The sequence below is a fragment of the Lithobates pipiens genome, unplaced genomic scaffold (genome assembly GCF_037356315.1).
Source record: "Lithobates pipiens isolate NorthernLeopardFrog02 unplaced genomic scaffold, aLitPip1_a1.2 Scaffold_13, whole genome shotgun sequence".
Taxonomy (NCBI): domain Eukaryota; kingdom Metazoa; phylum Chordata; class Amphibia; order Anura; family Ranidae; genus Lithobates; species Lithobates pipiens.
The window spans coordinates 232,430,382-232,449,613 of record NW_027507718.1 but is presented as its reverse complement, the minus strand read 5'-3'; the positions used below and the strand labels follow the sequence as shown (position 1 = coordinate 232,449,613).

General features: G+C 43.2%; 1 long non-coding RNA gene across 1 annotated transcript in view; it reads right to left on the bottom strand.

Moving 5' to 3' along the window:
• Positions 1-19,232, bottom strand: part of LOC143974702 (uncharacterized) — a 244,376-nt gene that overhangs the window by 133,458 nt on the left and 91,686 nt on the right. Inside the window, exon 2 of the long non-coding RNA XR_013272269.1 lies at positions 9,535-9,599. This is a non-coding gene — a long non-coding RNA (uncharacterized LOC143974702). The remainder of the gene's footprint in view (positions 1-9,534; positions 9,600-19,232) is intronic.

Sequence of the window (19,232 nt, the reverse complement as noted above, 5' to 3'; positions counted from 1 at the left end):
AAGGATTACAGATAAAAAAAGTAAACAGATTTGAAATCCTGGCATTCGCCAAGGGAATAAGAAGGTCAATTCAACTTGGAATCTGTGGGCAGTTTTACTGCCCGTCATATAACTGAGGGGGAAAAACAAGAACTAGCAAAGTCCCGTAAGTACTGAGAGCATCTCAAGGAGAGTAAAAGGTCTCGCACCGAGACATGGCCCGGGGTTTCAATTGTTGCGGCTCGTAACCTTCTTTTTGCGCGACACTACTTGCCAGTTGTCTTGCGATGGTAATTTAGACAATGAGGTTGAAGTACTGTCTTCCTGGTAGGGGAGTATTTCCCAGTGTCTGAGCAGGTCTAGGCCCTCTTCCAGATTGTTGATCACCTTCGTTTGGCCTTCCCTGGATATGGTAAGCTTGCAAGGAAACCCCCATCTGTAAAGTATGTTGTGGTTACGTAAAGCCTTAGTTATGGGCAGCAGTGCTTTTCTTTTCTGCATAGTGTGCTGTGATAAATCTACAAACACTTGTAGATTCGCATAGCGCTCTGGCGGTTGATTATTGGTCCGGAAGGCTAAGGTAAACTTCTCCTTAACCTGGAAGAAGTGGACCCGTAGTAGGACATCTCTTGGTATATTATCAGGAAGGTGCGATGGTTTGGGCAAGCGATGTATTCTATCTATCGCTAGATCCGCGGCAGACAGGTCTGGTAGAAAGGCACCTATCAGTTCCTGGGCATATTGCAGTAGTTGTCCCGGTAATACCAGCTCAGGGACACCTCTGAGTTTAATATTATTGCGCCTAGATCTGTCCTCTAAGTCTGCGACTTTCGATTTTAGCCATGCCACTTCCTCCGCTTGGTCATTGTGAGCATCAACCACAGAATTGATGGTAGTCGCGAATTCACCCATGTTATGTTCTACGTGGTCAATTCTAGCGCCCATTTCGTTCATGTCCGATTTGAACCCCCTCATGCACTCCATTATATCAGAGTGTAAAGTGCTGCGCAGGGAGACCAGCATGTCCTTTAGTGTGGTGTCGGATACAGGCTGGTTAGATGTGGGGAACATGTCAATAGAGTCAGTGATTTCCCTAGTATCCTCCAATTGTTCACCTTCACCACTAACCTGCTCAGTATGGAAGGTCTCCGCCATCCGCGGCTTAGATTTTGCTGGGCTGAGGGAGAGTGGAGTGGACATCCCCGGAGATCCAGGCGGCGAGCGTTTTTGCAGTCCCGGGCTTGGAATCTCCGATCCGGAGCTGCTGGAAGCCGAGGGTGAGGCGCCGCCAGCGCCATCTTGGGCTAGGCCTCGAGGGGTCCGCGGGAAGAACTGCGGTAGTTTCTTCAGCTGAGGCATGCCTTTACGCTTACGGGTCATCCCGGTGAGGTGTGAAGGAGTTTCGCCGTCAAACGCTGCCAGTAGGAGTCCGTATGATCCCCCGGTGTATTATTAGGGCTCTCGGCGGTATGGAGCTAGTGCTTCACGCGTCCATCCAGCTGCGCGGTAGCCACGCCCCCTCAACACCGATTCTCTTCTGAGCTGAATGACACCCATTATCATTAAACCCCCTTCCTGTAAGGATGGAGCTTGAAGGAAATGCCCCCAAGGGGTTTATCAATAAGCTGTCCTGGGATCAATGGAAACTGGAGGAAATCATGGTGGCAGCTAATTCTAGAAAGGAACAAGTTCACAAAACATGATTCTATTGGTCCTGCATCGATCCAGTGCTGTGCCCACCTGCAGCAGTCGTAGTCTCTCTCCCTGTTATGTTATCATAGGCACAGAGGTAGAAGCAGGAGCCATTGGCTTTTTAAGACTTCAATGAATTGCAAGCATAGAAATATACTGATTAAAAAAAACTGTACTCATAGAACCTCCAGTGTTAAGGCAGCCCATTTATGCGATTGGGTTACCAGAATAGAACAAAAATCAGAGGTGAAGTGTTCTGCTGGCCATACATGATTAGTTTTTTTTTCAGCTAGCAGGCTGAACAAAAAAACAAAACATATTCCTCTATCCCACAAAAAGGCAAATGGTCAAATTCCCCCTGCTGGAACATTGTCTTCTGACAGTGGCACCTGTCCCTATCAGAATACATTGGCTGATTGGCTGCAACCGCTGATATGGGAATTTTTTTCAACATGAATTTTGATAAGTATATGGCTAGCTTTAGTGTCAATGGTTAGAGTTAGCAGGTAATTGTTAGGCTTTCAGGCAAGAGTAGGGTAAAAATGACTAATGCTTTATAGCCCATTCACACAAGGACAGTCTGCAGTGGTGGGGTTAGCATACGTTAGTTTGCTTGTTAATGTGCGCTGTGTTAAAGTGGATGTAAACCCCAAAAAAATGAATTTAATTAAGGCTTGCACCTTGTACAGTATAGGATTTCATGTCATCTGTGCCCAGTCTTGCCACAAAGAGTTACTCCTGCTCTGAGCAATCCTCTTATCTTTTTTCAGTAAGATAAAAACTAACACACAGAGAAATAGTAGTCAGTTATTCCCCCTTGCTGTGAGTGACAGGTGATTTACATATCTCATGCACTAGCCTGAGAAAGACATTCTGTGTACTTCAGATCCCCTCCTCCTTTCTTCTCCAGCTCTCCCAGGATTGGCTGCTCCACACCACACCTCAGCATGATTGGGCATGCTGAAGTCATGTGGTGACCTTTCTGGGTTTTGACTGGATGTTAGCAGAAGTTCAGTGTAAGAAATACATAGGAGAAAATGCATGTTGACAAGGGGAGTGTAGAGGTGGGAGGGCAGTCTACTGACATCACAACTCCACCACTGAGCTCCGGACAACAGACCCACCCACAGAATCTGCAGTTTTTCAGGTCTCATAACAGAGAGAAGGGAGACATTTGACAGGTAAGGATACATGCAGGAGCATGTATATCCTTACAGATAACCACTATGGCAGTAGTTCAGAAAGGATAAGAGTGGGTTTACATCCACTTAACGGGCAGCCAATTTATTTGAATGAGCTACCAGCAAACCTCAGCAGCCTAAATAAGCAAGTTTAGTGAGCACAGTACACCACAACTCAACATTGTGGTGCTCTACAACAAATGTGCACTAGAAAGGTATGTTGGGGTGCCATAGACAATAAATGAATACACACAAATAATCTAAATTATTATGCCCTATGAATAAATATTTTAATATTTGCATAAACTTTGCACACTAGAATAGAGCAGGGGTCTCTAAACTTTCTACACAAAAAGGGCTGGTCTACTGTCCTTTAAACTTTAGAGGGTCCAGACTGTGGCCAGCAGGAGTGGAAAATGTCCTATTGTCAGTGGGAAGAATAGTGCTTCATGGTTGGGGTCAGTGGGAGGAATAGTGCCCCATTGTTGGTGTCAGTGGGAGGAATAGTGCCCCGTTGTTGGTGTCAGTGGGATAAATAGTGCCCCATCGTTGGTGTCAGTGGGAGGAATAGTGCCCCATAACTGGTGTCAGTAGAAGGAGTAATGCCTCATCATTAGTGTCAGTGGGAAGAAGTAGAAGAAGAACAACGTTGGTGTCAGTGGGAGGAATAATGCCCCGCTTTGTGTGTGCCAGTGGCAGGAACTATTAATATTATTATTATTATTATTATACAGAATTTGTATAGCGCCAACAGTTGGCACAGCTCTTAACAAAATCAAGGCAGACATTACAGTTACATAACAATTTGGTACAAGAGGAATCAGAGGGCCCTGCTCATTAGAGCTTACAATCTAAAATAACTATGCCCCACTGTTGCTGACAGTGGGGGGGATAATGCGAAGATAAAAGCAAGCAAAAGGCCACATCAGGCCCGAGCTGGAATTTGGAGACCACTGGTATAGAATAACAAATAAAGTGAATTCTCAGAAATATTAGCAACTTCTCTCACGTCACACAATTTACAATATCTGCAAACGTATTATTATATTATGTATAAGCAATACTTATACATAATTATGATGGCCACACTGTGCATGTCCAACCGGGCAGATCAGTCAAACAGCTGCTGCTTAGTGTTGCTTAGTGTCCAAGTTATTTTGGAATAAAGATTATTGACTAGTAACTGTGTTATAGTTCGTTAAGGAAAAATTGTCATTTGGCCAAGACAGGTAACAGCTTGAGATGTGATTAGAAATTACTAATTTATGGTTCTAGAGTGCCATCTACAGTTGAGCGACTCTGATCTGACGAGAATCTTTGAAGATGAGAGGACTCGGAACAAACTGCTTATTTAGGCACCAGAGAAAGCAGCATCAAGTGACCTCAAATGAACAAAATAAGAAGAAAAATATGGAGCAAGCTCCTGTTTCCTGTAAACGCCGACTGTCATCTAGAGATCCATGGTTTACAGATTTTGTCCCTTCGCAAACTCTTAACTCATGACAAAACAACTCAAAGCATATGTAAACCCATAAACTTCTACGCATGCATGGGAGGGACATCCTCCCCGCCCAGCCACTTCAAGCAGCCGGCGTTTGATACCTAGAAGCCGACGGCTCAACGATGTCAGCGACTGGCAGGAAGTTCTGGGACATAGCATTACTGACCAAATAAATCTACTAATTACTGATGTGACATTTACATTTTTATGATTCCTATACCGAATTAACATTACTGTGTCAAATATTCAGATTCAGAGAACAGCCACTAGAGGGAAATTTGTATTTCACTAAAATCATTCAGAGTGAAAAATTGTAAAGTACACCCAATGTAGCACTGCTAGCAGAAACTAGAGTCTGTCTTTTTTTTTATTTCCAGATTTTCCTCTCTTGTTCAGATGTGAAATTTATTGCTGTGTCTTCTGTGTATTATTTTCCTGGCCAATACTATATATTACTTTTGCCTGTTATAATCATGAACATCTAAGAAAAAAAAAAATGACCATAGTTTTACTATAGTCCAGGACTGGATAATTTGCTGTCACCAGGTTGCCATAGTGACTGAAAACAAAACTCTCTGGTGGCCAGGACATTGAGAACTATTGCAGTTCAAAGAACATAGTGATTAGGCTTTTAAAATGCTTACATGTACCACCCATGAGACACTCTAAGCCCTTGTACACACGGTCGGACATTCCGACGGAAGGTGTCCAATCGGACTGTGTTGTCGGATAATCCGACTGTGTGTGGGCTCCATCGGACTGTTTCCGTCGGAGTATCCGACAGACCAAGTTTTTAAACTTGTCTATAAATTTTTCCGACAACATGATCCGATCAGACTTTGTCCGATCATGTGTAGAGAATTCCGATCGGACAAAGTGCCACGCATGCTCAGATCAAATTCCTAAACCAAAGCTATTGGCTACTAGCCTGAACATAGTCCCGTCGTAACGAAATAACGTCATCACGTTAAGTACGATCGGATTTTCTGACAACTTTGTCCGACTGTGTGTATGCAACAGTTTCGGACAAAATCCGTCAGACAAAATTTGGTTGTCGGAATGTCCGACCGTGTGTACAAGGGCTAATAAAGCAGTTGAAGTCCAGAATGTACCTGACCTGAAGACTGAAGCAAAAGAAAACAAAGCAGTCCAAGTTCACCTACCTTTATTCAAAACCTGTTGTAGGATTTTTAGCTATCAGCTTAGAGAAAAACAGCCAAGCCTGATCATTCTCTTCCTCTCAGGACGAGAAACTGGAAGAAATAAACAAGGGTGGACTATTGCACTTTGTGACAGAAGATCCCATCCGAGAGAAAGGGCTTCAATCCGATAAACCTGGTATCTAAAAGGAGATACCATTGCCCGTTTGGCTAATGCAGAATTACTGCAATAATTGCCAGGGTCTTTAGCAACAGACTGGAGGGAAAGCATATGGCTTGTGAGACTGTTCCTGATCTGTCACACCATCCGCACCCAGGGCTTGGCTCAGGTCCCTAGGGAAAAATCTTTTTAGCTTGTAATAATAAGGAGATGCTAGCAGATCTAACTCTTAAATCTTGCCCAGAGATGATATCCACTTGAAGGAACCTGAATGTAGGAACTACTTGTTGCCCAATTGGGCGACAAAATATGGATGCTTCCCAAAAGTTCTGAATGTAGACTCAATGAGAGATTCTTCCCCACCCAGATCACAGTCATCTCTACCTCTCTCAGTGGACTGACCCTGCAGGTTTTGACCTTCCCCCAGTGTAGGACGCCATTGTGATGTTGTTCAGCCTCACCGGAGACTAAAAAGTCTGCTATCAGGTGACAAAAGGCAAAAGGAGCATTAAAGGGCTGACCAGAAAATCAGAATGTTTAAAACAAGGGGAGTTCCACTGGCAATATCTCTGCATCACAGAAGATGTATTACTGTGCTAGCAGCCAAGGCTTCATCTGCCTATTTGTGAGACATGAATAGCTGGGTGCATGATCAACGTTGGAGAAAAAAACCTTTTCAGGAAAATAAGTATTTTCCATAAAGCCCACCTCAATATAGGGATAGGAGAGACCATGGTCCTGATCAACAGGCATTGGGACACTGACAGGTGAAGAAAGGCCAGGATAACCCAGTGTCCTACCACCAGTATGCTCTAGTGGCAAAAACAATGTATCCTGAACTATAATGAATTAAGGTCCCAGATATAAACGCTGTGTAAACTGTCTGTACTATATATATATTCTGTTTAATAATAATTATAATTAAAAAAAGATACACAAGGATTTGGGTAGGTGTCAGATGACCCTTTTTGAAAGACTGGCCAGCCAACCTCTTGTAGAGTTCTGAGAACTCCCTCTGTATTCTTGACAGGGATCCCTGTTTAGAGAAGGAGTGGATCAAGAATCCAACCAGCAGACATGTATGCTGCATAATGTCTTGACCCATGTAGAAACAAAGGTATGTCAAAGAATACATCCCTGGGAGTTTGTTAATAGGCATTCCTCTGAGCAACAATAGTACTCATCTTAAAATCACATCTGCTGGAATTGGAATTACCAACCCTAGAGATGGTAAGATTGGCGTTGGCTAGCAGAACTTGTCTATTGTTGCTGGAGCAAAGGATTTCTCTGGCACAGTCAGAGGCTTGAAGGTGACTGATTGTCCAACCTGGCCTGAAGTGCTTATCCTGAGGGTCCAAGCGTCCTAGACCAAAGCTGCACCTCCTATCAGAAGAGCAGCAGCAAGGTACCCATAAAATATGTATTGGCGGCACAACTGGAAGAAGTCCAGTAAGCAACCTCTCCCCCAGAAGTGGAGCTCTTTGCTGACTTCTTGGTTGAGGACTGTCTCTCTCTTCAATTCTTTCTGGACTCCAAGCAGCAACTGCAGAAGCAAACCACTTTGGAGTTAGACACCAACTCTTGAATTGCAGTCTCATATAATTCAGCAGACATTTACTCTGAGGCAGGAGGCCAGACTAAATGTAATGTAAACACGTCATGCTTTAAAATTGTGCATGCCCATGGAATTTGACAAACTACAATACATTAAATTATCAAATTATCCATAGGCAATGCTTTAAAAGCCTTTAGAGGTTACCACTTTAGATTTACACAGAATTATTGCTCTTGATCACATGCGTGAGGGACGAACGCATGCGTTTGCCTTTGCATGTGAGCACAGGGGAGCTTTCAAATTGTTTAATTTTGTTATTTATTTATTTTTTACAATGTCTCTTTCATTATTATTTTTTTTGCATCAACTTTATTGCTATTACAAGGGATGAACAACATTCTGTGTGATAGCATGGGCAGTGACAGATACTGAGAGACTAATCTCTCCTCTGCCCTTAAAGTGTCACTAAACTCACATCATAAAAAAAAACTATCAATAAATGGTGTATTACATGCTGTTCATACTCATTCAGTCACTATGAGAATCGTTCTCTGTATTCTGCAAAAAACCTGGTTGATCCCGCTGTTCTTCATCTCCCCCTTCTGTCCAAGTCCCCAATTCAGCTAGGAACTTTGCAGAGCAGTGTTGGCAGCTCTACGTATGCTGAGTTTTCAGTGAGATTCTATGCTGATTTCTATCACATCTAAGCAGCCCACATAACTATAGAGTCACACATGTGGGCGTATACACAGTGGTAATTGACAGCCCACTCCTTCCCTCCTCCTCCATGTCTACTAACCAGTTAAACACAATGGGGTGGGATATTACATGTAGATTGATGGAAGCTTCACCTCCCTCTTATTCTAAGACAGGCTGGAGGGGTGTGTCCCAGCCCCGCAGACTCGATCGCCGCGGGCATAGCCGCAATCGTCTCACGGGGCGGCTGAACTGGGAGATGCCGTTGTAAACAGCATCTCCCCATTCTGCCTAGCAACAAGTGACGCTGATCTCTGCTCCATGTAAAAGAAAGCCCAGCCCCCAACAGTTAGTAACACACCCCTAGGAACACTTAACCCCTACACTGCCACCCACTGGTTAACCCCTTCACTGCCAGTGTAATTTACACAGGAATCACTGCAAGTGTATAGCAGTGATTGCTGTATAAATGACAATGGTCCCAAAAATGTGTCAAAAATGTCCGATGTGTCTGCCATAATGTCGCAGTCACAATAAAAATCGCAGATCGCTGCCATTACTAGTAAAAAAAAATATTAATAAAAATGCCATAAAACTATCCCCTATTTTGTAAACGCTATAACTTTTGCGCAAACCAATCAATAATCGCTTATTGCGATTTTTTTTTTACCAAAAATATGTTGAAGAATACATATCGGCCTAAACTGAGGGAAAAAACTTTTTTTATATATTTTTGGGGAATATTTATTATAAAGTAAAAAATAATGCGTTTTTTTCAAAATTGTCGCTCTATTTTTGTTTATAGCGCAAAAAATAAAAACCGCAGAGGTGATCAAATACCACCAAAAGAAAGCTCTATTTGTGGGAAAAAAATGACGTCAATTTTGTTTGGGAGCCACGTCGCACGACTGCGCAATTGTCAGTTAAAGCGACGCAGTGCCGAATCGCAAAAAGTGGTCTGGTATTTGACCAGCAAAATGGTCCGGTCTGTAAGTGGTTATAGAAGAATTATATATATATATATATATATATATATATATATATATATAAAATATATAAAATAGTTAAACCCACAAGTGCTTTTTTTTAACACTATTATTCCTTTATATTGGCTTTTAAAAATTGGATGAAAGGTTTGGCTATGGGAAACACTTTTTGAAAGATAAATAGTGCATTTTATATACAACTATAGAGATCAGACCAAAATGAGAGACAAATGAGGAAGAAAGAGGGACAGAGGGACTTTGTTCCAAATCAGGGACAGTCCCTTGAAATCAGGGACAGTTGGGAGCTATGCTACAGTGGGACCATGGAGGACCAACACAACCACCCTCTAACAGGAAGCCACATCACAGCAACAAAAACAGGAATTTAGGAAGCAGAGGGCAACAGAAGGTACTTTTTGAATTAAGAATACTGTACATACTTTAGTAGAATTGTTTTAACCAGAGTGAGCATTTTTCTCCTGTTAATTAACCTACAAAGTTTGTATCTCTGTAGATAACAGACCATTCATCCAGAAAACTACATGTTTACAGTTGGCAACCATGGCTGCATCACACCTATCACCCACAGTCTGTGTTATTTATATGTGCAGTATCATTTCCTACCTCATTGGTGAGAAAAGACATTGTCCTGCTTCTCCTCATTGTGACACTTGTCAATAAACTGATCCCTGGAAAGAGAAAATAAAATCAGAAGAATAAATAAACATGTTTACAGCCACTAGAGGGCAGCAGATGATGGCACGCAAGTTGTACTTATTGAATTATACTGTGATATATTTTTCCCAATATGTTTATTAATTTTTAAAAACAAGGTAACAAAAGATCGAAATAACAGGCATTTATGACTGTAAAATTTTACTTATTTTCACATTTAATCAACCATTTTGCTGCCACAATTATATGGCAAATTGTAAAGTTTGGAGAAATATATTCAGACAATCCCGTGCTTCAAACATGCCTAACATGGATTGGACAAACAAAAGAAACATTCCTAGAGCCCACAGCCCTCCTTTCTCCAGAACAATGCTTTTAAATTAATCAGTTGTATAAAAGAAATAGCATTTTAGTAAACAATTTGATATTTGTTCCCTAGCAAAATGACAAATAAAACATCTGTATATCTACACAACCTCTGTAATATATTTCCTTTAATTAAAGTACCTAAAATAGGACCATTTGCGGCCTAAAGTAGATCTGGAATATAAACGCCAACAAAACTGCTTGTGCCCCAATATGGCCTTGGAATTAAAAGAATCCATAAAGAGATTTTTTTTTTAATACAATACAAGAGAAGAAAAAAAATACTACAAGAGTGAAATACTGTAGCTTTTATGCTGTAATAAATATCTTCCAAACATAGAGTACCGTATTTATTGGCGTATAACACGCACCGGCGTATAACATGCACCCCAAGTTTAGGAGGGAATTTTAAGGAAAAAAACTTTTAGGAGGGAAATTTAAGGAAAAAAAACTTACATTTAAATGCCCATCAATGCAGCCTTATCTGTGTAATTTGCAGCCTTGTCATGCAGCCTGTCCATCATTGCAGCCTGTCCTCATTGCAGCCTTATAATGCAGCCTTGTGCATCGTTGTCCCCTTGTCAGATTTTATTTTTAAAAATGGCGCCGCCAAGATGCCCTGTGTATCTCGGCGGCGCCCAGTAGCTCTCGGCCGCCTTCGGCCCTTCTCGGCGGCTTTCGGACATTCTCGGCCACCTTTGGCCATTCTCGCCGCCTTCGGCCGTTCTCGTCAGCTTTCGGCCGCTCTCTGCCTTTCTCAGCGGTTTTCGGCCGCCGAGAAGGGCCGAAAGCCCCCGAGAACGGCCGAAAGCCGCGAGAAGGGCCGAAGGCGGCTGAAAGCCGCCCAGAGGTTAAAAAATCACGCAAAAATCGCGGAGGATCGGCATATAACACGCACCCGCGATTTCCCCCTGATTTTAAGGGGAAAAAAGTGCGTGTTATATGCCGATAAATATGGTAAGTTGTATTGCAACAACATCTGAATGAACGCGCAATTTAATGAACTTTGTTTTACTTGAGTGCATTTCATATTTTCATAGTTTAAATTTAATGTTCAGTCTTTTGATGCCTACTTATATCTAATGCTTACTTACAGTTTCATATAACACGCACTGTTTTCCCCTTAAGAGCAGGGTAAAATCGTGGGTGCGTGTTATACGCCGATCCCCCGCAGTTCTGAGCCTCTGGGCGGCTTTCAGCCGCCTTCGGCTCTTCTCGGAGGCTTTCGGCCGCCTTCAGCCATTCTCGTCAGCTTTCAGCCGCTTCCGGACGTTCTCAGCGGCCAAAAGCTGCCGAGAAGGGCCGAAAGCTGCAGAGAACGGCCAAAGGCAGCCGAAAGCTGCCGAGAACTACCGCGCGCCGCCGAGATACACAGGACATCTGGCTCTGTATCTCAGCGGCGGCATTTAAAAAAAAAAAAAAAACTGACAAGGCTGCAATGGTGGACAAGGCTGATGACAAGGCTGCAATGGTGGACAAGGCTGATGACAAGGCTGCAATGGTGGACAAGGCTGATGACAAGGCTGCAATGGTGGACAAGGCTGCATGACAAAGCTGCAAATGACACTGACAAGGCTGCAATGGTGGACAAGGCTGCAGATGGACAATGATAAGGCTGCATTGATGGGCATTTAAATGTAAGTTTTTTTTTCCTTAAACTTCCCTCCTAAAAGTTTTTTTCCTTAAAATTCCCTCCTAAACTTGGGGTGCGTGTTATACGCCAATGCGTGTTATACGCCGATAAATACGGTATATCTTTTCATGTGACAACACTGAAGAAATGACACTTTGCTACAATGTAAAGTAGTGAGTGTACAACTTGTATAACAGTGTAAATGTGCCCCTCTAAATAACTCAACACACAGCCATTAATGTCTAAACTGCTGGCAACAAAAGTGAGTACATCCCTAAAAATGTCCAAATTGCACCCAATTAGCCATTTTCCCTCCCCAATGTCATGTGACTCGTTAGTGTTACAAGGTCTCAGGTGTGAATGGGGAGCAGGTGTATTAAATTTGGTGTTATCGCTCTCACTCTCTCATACTGGTCACTGGAAGTTTAACATTGCACCTCATGTCAAAGAACTCTCTGAGGATCTGAAAAAAATAAGTGTTGCTCTACATAAAGATGGCCTAGGCTATAAGAAGATTGCCAAGACCCTGAAACTGAGCTGCAGCATGAGGGACAAGGCCATGCAGCAGTTTAACAGGACAGGTTCCACTCAGAAAAGGCCTTGCCATGGTCAACCAAAGAAGTTGAGTGCACGTGCTCAGCATCATATCCAGAGGTTGTCTTTGGGAAATTGACGTATGAGTATTGCCAGCATTGCTGCAGAGTTTGAAGTGTTGGGGGGTCAGCCTGTCAGTGCTCAGACCATACATCGTACACTGCATCAAATTGGTCTGCATGGCTGTCGTCCCATAAGGAAGCCTCTTCTAAAGATGATGCGCAAGAAAGGCTACAAACCGTTTGCTGAAGACAAGCAGACTAAGGACATGGATTACTGGAACCATGTCATGTGGTCTGATGAGACCAAGATAAACTTATTTGGTTCAGATGGTGTCAAGCATGTGTGGCGGCAACCAGGTGAGGAGTACAAAGACAAGTATGTCTTGCCTACAGTCAGGCATGGTGGTGGGAGTGTCATGGTCTGGGGCTACATGAGTGCTGAGGGAAACATGAATGCCCACATGTGCTGTGACATACTGAAGCAGAGCATAATCCCCTCCCTTTCGGAGACTGGGCCGCAGGGCAGTATTCCAACATGATTACATCCACATACACACCTCCAAAAAGACCACTGCCTTGCTAAAGAAGCCGAGGGTAAAGGTGATGGACTGGCCAGGCATGTCTCAAGACCTAAACCCTATTGAACATCTGTGGGGCATCCTCAAATGGAAGGTGGAGAGTACAAGGTCTCTAATATCCACCAGCTCCATGATGTCATCATGGAGGAGTGGAAGAGGACTCCAGTGGCAACCTGTGAAGCTCTGGTGAACTCCATGCCCAAGAGGGTTAAGGCAGTGCCGGTAAATAATGGTGGCCACACAAAATATTGTCACTTTGGGCCCACTTTGGACATTTTCACTTAGGGATGTACTCACTTTTGTTGCCAGCTGCTTAGACATAATGGCTGAGTGTTGAGTTATTTTGAGGGGACAGCAAATTTACACTGTTATACAAGCTGTACACTCACTACTTTACATTGTAGCAAAGTGTCATTTCTTCAGTGTTATCACATGAAAAGATATAATAAAACATTTGCAAAAATGTGAGGGGCGTACTCACTATTGTGAGATACTGTATATACCGATCAGAAGATCAACGGATACAATACACTGATGTTTATCAGTGTGATTTAAATCCTTAGTACAGCACTGCCTATGGACAAATACAACTAATGAAATGGGTGGTAGGCCGCAAGGGTTTCAGAATAATTTTGAAGCAAACATTGAAACTGAAAGTTAAAATCTGGTTATCAATGGCATGAAATACAATTTTGTCAGTTTATTCATTGTTTAGTGCAAGGTTTTCTTTAGTGGTAGTAGTTTCAGAGTTAAAGTGTTTGTGACCCCATGAAAAAAAAAAATTGGATCCTGTTTTTTTAAAGCATGCTTGTGCTGTGTAATTTGGCCCCCTGTATCACCCAAAATAGCCTGGCTGATCCTGCCTGGTTCTGCCCTGTAAACTTACCACGGTTTATCATGGCTGCTGAGCCCTAACACTGTGGTCAGTTCTCGTGCCTCCATCATGCGCAGCTCTCCTTTGTCCTCATCTGTGCTCCTCTTCCCCTCCCCTCCCTGCCTGTCAGCTCCTGACAGTGCCTGCCCCTCCGCTCCTTCTGCTAAAATAACTTTTACTTTTGTATACAATATTCTGTTTTCTAATGCTAGGTGCCTCTTTGTACATGTTTTATAAAAAAAATGCTGTCTATACCTGATTTCAAAGCGCTGCTCGGTGCTCACGTGACCGGCTGGCTCTCTCCTCCCAACTAACATCAGCAGGGCATTCTTGGGCCCTCTCCCTGTAGGTATAATTAATATCTCCTTAACCTGCACAGTTTAGAGCAGTGATCATCAACCCTGTCCTCAGGGCTCACTAACAGGCCAGGTTTTATGTATTACCTTGGGGAGATGCAGACTAGAATACTCCAATCACTGAGCAGCAAATTATATCACCTGCGATGTATTTCAGTTATCTTGAAAACCTGGCCTGTTAGTGGGCCCTGAGGACAGGGTTGGTGACCGCTGGTTTAGAGGATAGTCATGTTTTATGCAGTTGCTGACGTCAGCAGCGCATGCGTGCTGAGGTTCCAGCGGCTCTTGCAGCTTGTGCGTGATGTCGTTGTGGCTCCGGCCACTCACAGCGCTGGAGCCCCAAACCTGCGAAGGGAACATGTCTGCCCCCTTGGCTTACGACCAGGCGAACTGCGTGAGCTTCGTTCTAAGGTAAGTATTTCATAATGTGCTACCGCTTTATCTGAAGTCCTGATGAAGGGGGAGTTTCTTCGATCCAGCCATTCTGCTATGGGATCTGAGTACCTGGAGAAAAACTTTTGTAAAATGATCATTAACTTTATTATGTTTAACATGTAGGTAATGTGGGTCTCCTAAGAAGCCTGGCTAAAATGCAAAGGGAAAAAAGCCTAAAATCAAATGATTGGTAAGCTGCAATATATTACATTTTTGTTTTGGGGTTTAATACCACTTTAAAACAGAGCAAAATTGCCCACAGAAAACATGGTTTACCAAACTTCAATGCTATGTTTACAATTCAACCACCCCAATATAACTTTGCCCATAGTAACCAACTGACACCACAATGAAAGCAAAATACCACTAAAATTAGCACAGCACAATGCTCCACCATATAATTTAATTTGTCCAATTAACTTTTTGGCTTTAGATAGTTTTGAGAAAAATATTTTGTATGGCATGGATTATCTCAAGTTCGTATGTAACAATTTTTATATATAACAAAGGGTGGGAAAAAAGAAGGCCATTGATACCTAATATAAACGGTGCCAAGCATTTTTATTTCTAAAAATGATTTTTTTTTCTAATATGAGGCACACATAAAGTAACAAAAAACATTTTGCAAAATTACCCTGCTGTAGTTTACAACAAGAGAATTGTCATTGAGACAAAATATGTTTATAAATGACAAGTATGCACTTTGAAAATTCAACACACATGTACTGTATGCTAAATTGAAAGAACGTGTCCAGTTAGTTTAAGTAGTGCTGTAAGTGATTCAAATGATTTGGTAGCAGGCAAACACAGATCTATTTTTATCCTATGATAATAGAAAGTTTTGGTCACCCAATCAACTGCAATTTCCTTAAAAGGCCAGAATCGCAACAAAAGACAGTTGGAAGCCTACTGTTCCTTTAGTGCACGACACAAATACAGGGCGGATAAGAGCGCGAGATTACCATCATTTAACATTTCACTTTCACCCTGACAGAAAGCTTTAATACTTTCAACTTCATGAGCCAGATCAAGTAAACATACTGTAATTAAAGTGTATTGATTGCAGCCAATTTCACTGAAGTGTAGAAGCTATGCCACATTCTAAGCTCTAACGAGCAGGACCCTCTAATTCCTCCTGTATTGAATTGTATTGTAACTGTGCTGTCTGCCTTCATGTTGTTCAAGTGCTGCACAAACTGTTGGCACTATATAAATTCTGTATAATAATAATATAATAATATTAATAATAATTTTAGGGCCATCATTTAGTTTCACATAGAAAAATTGGGTCTTTTACCCAAGACTGCTGAAAAAATCAACACGTGAAGAAAGAAGCTGTATAGCTCCCTACTGTCCCTGATTTCGAGGGACTGTCTCTGATTTGGAACAAACTCCCTCTGTCCCTCTTTCCTCCTTATTTGTCCCTCGTTTTGGTCTGATCTATAGAGTTGTATATAAAATGCACTATTTATCTTTCAAATGGCGTTTTCCAGTGCTAAATCTTTCATTAAATTTCTAAATTGCTGCATTTTTAAATTTCAAAATCTAATATAAAGGAATAGTAGTGGTAAAAAAAATCACTTGTAGGATTAACTAATATTTTTTTTGTATAACCCTTTCATGACTAAGCCTATTTTTGGAATTTGGTGTTTACAAGTTAAAATCCATATTTTTTGCTAGAAAATTACTTGGAACCCCCAAACATTATATATATTTTTTTAGCAGAGGCTCTAGAGAATAAAACGGCGATTGTTGCAATATTTTATGTCACACGGTATTTGCGCAGTGGTGTTTTAAACGCAACTTTTTGGGAAAAGGGACACTTTCATGAATAAAAAAAAACAAAACAGTAAAATTAGCCCAATTTTTTTGCGTAATGTGAAAGATAATGTTACGCCGAGTAAATAGATACCAAACATGTCACACTTTATAATTGCGCGCACTTGTAGATTGACGACAAAGTACGGTACCTAAAAATCTCAACAGGCGACGCTTTAAAAAAAATTTACGGTTACCAGGTTAGCGTTACAGAGGAGGTCTACTGCTAGAATTATTGCTCTCGCTCTGATGATCGCGGCGATACCTCACATGTGTGATTTGAACACCGTTTACATACGCGGGCGCGACTTCCGTATGCGTTTTCTTTGCTTCGCGAGCTCGCGGGGACGGCGGGCGCTTTGAAATTATTTTTTTATTTTTTTATTTATTTTATTTTTTTTAAAATGACTAAATTGTTTTAAAAAAAAAAAAAAAAAATTTGATCACTTTTATTGCTGTCACAAGGAATGTAAACATCCCTTGTGACAGTAATAGGTGGTGACAGGTACTCTTAATGGAGGGATCGGGGGTCTAAAAGACCCCCCACCCCTCCTTTACACTTCAATGTATTCAGATCGCCGAAAACTGCGATTCTGAATACCGGATATTTTTTTTAAACCGGCGCCATTGGCAGCCGAGTAAACGGGAGGTGACGTCATGACGTCGCTTCCGTGTTTACGATGAGGAGACTGGAACGAAGCCGATTACGGCTTCCTTCCAGTTCCTCCCCAGCAGCCAGAGCCGACGGATCGCTAATCGGTGCTCCCGATCGAGCGGGAGCACCGGTAACAGCGGAGAGAGGCGGCGGGAAGCCAATCGCCCGCTGTAAAAAACGGTACCGGGATGATGCCTGCAGGTGCGGGCATCATCCCGGTATACCCCCCGGAAGCCGAGTACGCAGATCTGCGTACGCTCGGCGGGAAGGGGTTAATTCTATTCTGCATGGCAGGGTGTGTGTCCTATCCCAGATAGCAAGCAATTGTGCTGCAAATTTGAAAATGACTTGCTAAACTATTGAGAGCCTTGCCAGGCTCCACAGGTTTGTTGCACAATTGCAGCAAGTCCACATTGCATAACTCCAGATCAACTTTCTTTGCAAACATTTTGCAAGTCTGCGGCAAGCTCTGGTTCAGTTATGTTGTGCAATAGTCATCCCACCACAGGGGTCACTGTGGCTGAATATTCATGCTGTAGACTTGCAGAGCTCTTGCTGTAGACTCAACGTTGCTCTTGCTAGAGACTTGCCAGGCAAATTTGCTACAAATTGGAAAAGTGTCAACCAGTGTTTCCAACCGCCAGTATTTTTACTGGCAGCCAGTAAAAAACAGGCAATTTTCTCCTGCCAGTAAATGCCAGTAAAAAGAAAAGGTTACCAGTACAAAAATATGGCTGTGACGTTCAGCCCGGAGCCACCCGAGACCATACAAGTGCCTGCTACAGTGTGTTCGGGCGGTTCTGGTGAAGGCGGTGCCTGAGCATGTCCTGTGATGTCATGGTGCAAGGGAGCCAAGCAGAGCCGGTGTCTTGTAAAATAGTGTCCTCCATCAGATAGTGTCCCCTGCGTACTGCGCATGCGCAGTACACAGGAACACAGATTCCGAAAATTGCCGAGGATGAACGGCGCCTGCGCCGTGAGTCCAGGTTCTATCCCCACTATCCAAGTGGACATAGAGTTAGAATAAAAAAGAGCCGAGCGGAGCAAGGCCGAGCCCGAAGCGTGGCGAGCGAAGCTCGCCCGCGAGGGGCCCTCTAAAATTCACAACCCTATGTCCGCTTGGATGGTGGGGCTACCACCTCCACTCACGGCGCAGGCGCCGTTCAGCTTCAGAGTTTTTCCGAAGCTTCGTCTGCTCCGTACTGCGCATGCGCAGTACGGAGCGGACACCATTTGATGGGCGGACTCTATTAGGCAGAACACCGGCAGAGCCTTGTGTGTGGGTCTGTGGGATGGGAGCAAGGCAGGCTGGGAGTGGGACCATCAGTGCTGTTTGGAATGGAGGGACCACCTGGTTTGGAGAGAGACTGTCACTGTGACTCAGGAGGGGACGTGTTGTGTTACTAATCTGTGCTGCTCCACACTGCTGTCAGTATCACTGTGAGAGTCAATTTCATGTGTGCCCATTCTAATTTCTTGCCCTCCTGAGTCCCGTCCCTGAGCTATATCGAAAATAAAATAAGAAATATGTTTTTTGCATTATTATCTACCTTAAATCACATTGCTAATTACATATTGTACTTGTTTGTAGCTTAAATAGTGAAATTTGTACTTAACCACTTGAGGACCGCCGTATTGCCATTGTACGTCAGCACAATGGCACAGGCAGGCATAATCACGTACATCTACGTGATTGCCTTCCAGCGGGTGGGGGGTCCGATCGGACCCCCTCCCGCTGGTTACGGCGGTCCGATTCGGTCCAGGAGCGCTCCGTGATGAGGGGATGGCCGTTGGTTTTCGGCCACCCCCTCTGGATCGCTCCTGGCCAATGAGAAGCTTCCTCCCCTGTGTATTGTTTACACAGGAAGGAGGAAGTGATGTCATTCTCCTCGGGGCGGTCTTTTTGACCGGACTACGAGGAGAACAGTAAAAGTAAGTGTGCACCAACACTACACTGACATGTAGGTACACACAGGCACACAAACCCCCCCCGATCGCCCCCCGCCCCCCCTCCCCCCCCAGTCACAGTGTCACTGATTGCATTGATCATTTCTTTACTGATCAATGCATTCAGTGTCAGTTGTGACAGTAAAAACTGTCAGGACAGTTAGTGTTAGGTCCAGGGTAGCCCCCTATCACCCCCCAATAAAGATTTAACCCCCTGATTGCCCCTAGAGTTAACCCTTTCACCCCCTTTTGCCAGTGTCACTAAGCGATCATTTTTCTGATCGCTGCATGTGTCGCTAGTGTCGCTAGGTAGCTAGTTATTTTTTTAGGTTCACCGCCAGGTTTTTATATCGCTAGGTACCCCGATATACTACCCAATAATGTTTTTA